The 502-nt window shown below is 67.1% G+C and overlaps 1 pseudogene; it reads right to left on the bottom strand.

Annotated features, from left to right (window-relative positions):
• The window catches only part of LOC103608967, a 1337-nt pseudogene extending 1090 nt beyond the window's left edge, over positions 1-247 (bottom strand).
• Between the last annotated feature and the right edge of the window lie 255 nt (positions 248-502).

Here is a 502-nt window from a genome sequence, read left to right as displayed (position 1 = left end):
TGGGGGGTGGGGGGCGGGTGGAAGCGGATCCTTGGGGCCCGCCTCCCGACCGCCGCCACCAGCGCTTCCGCCGCGACCTTCCCCACTACCTCTTGGCCGCCGCCTGCTCACTGCCCGCCACGTGGCTCCCGACGCCGACCCGGACCGGTGGGCACCGCGCGCGGCTGGCGTCCACGGACGCGATGGCTGCACAGGCGGCGGGCGGATCCCCGGGCGAAAGAGGCGCTCGGTTCCTCGTCCTGCTCATGGCGCCTGCAACCTTCTAAGCACGTGCCCACCGCCCCTGTTTCCTAGTCAGTCACAGCGGCAGGATTGGCCACTTGTTGAACGTGATGTAAAGAGACCCATCCCCTGACCCCTCAGAACGCCCTTTGCTGGCCTAAAATTCAGTCATCCTAGTGAGGCAGTCACTCACTAAGCACCTGCTGGGCGCCAGGGACTGCCCTGGGCTCTGAGGGTGTGGAGGCGCGCCAGACTTGCCAAAGCACTCGCACTCACTTAG

Source organism: Galeopterus variegatus, unplaced genomic scaffold, assembly GCF_000696425.1.
Source record: "Galeopterus variegatus unplaced genomic scaffold, G_variegatus-3.0.2 Scaffold9027, whole genome shotgun sequence".
Lineage (NCBI taxonomy): Eukaryota > Metazoa > Chordata > Mammalia > Dermoptera > Cynocephalidae > Galeopterus > Galeopterus variegatus.
Note: the sequence above shows the minus strand (reverse complement) of the source record. Positions and strands in the feature narration are given on the sequence as shown.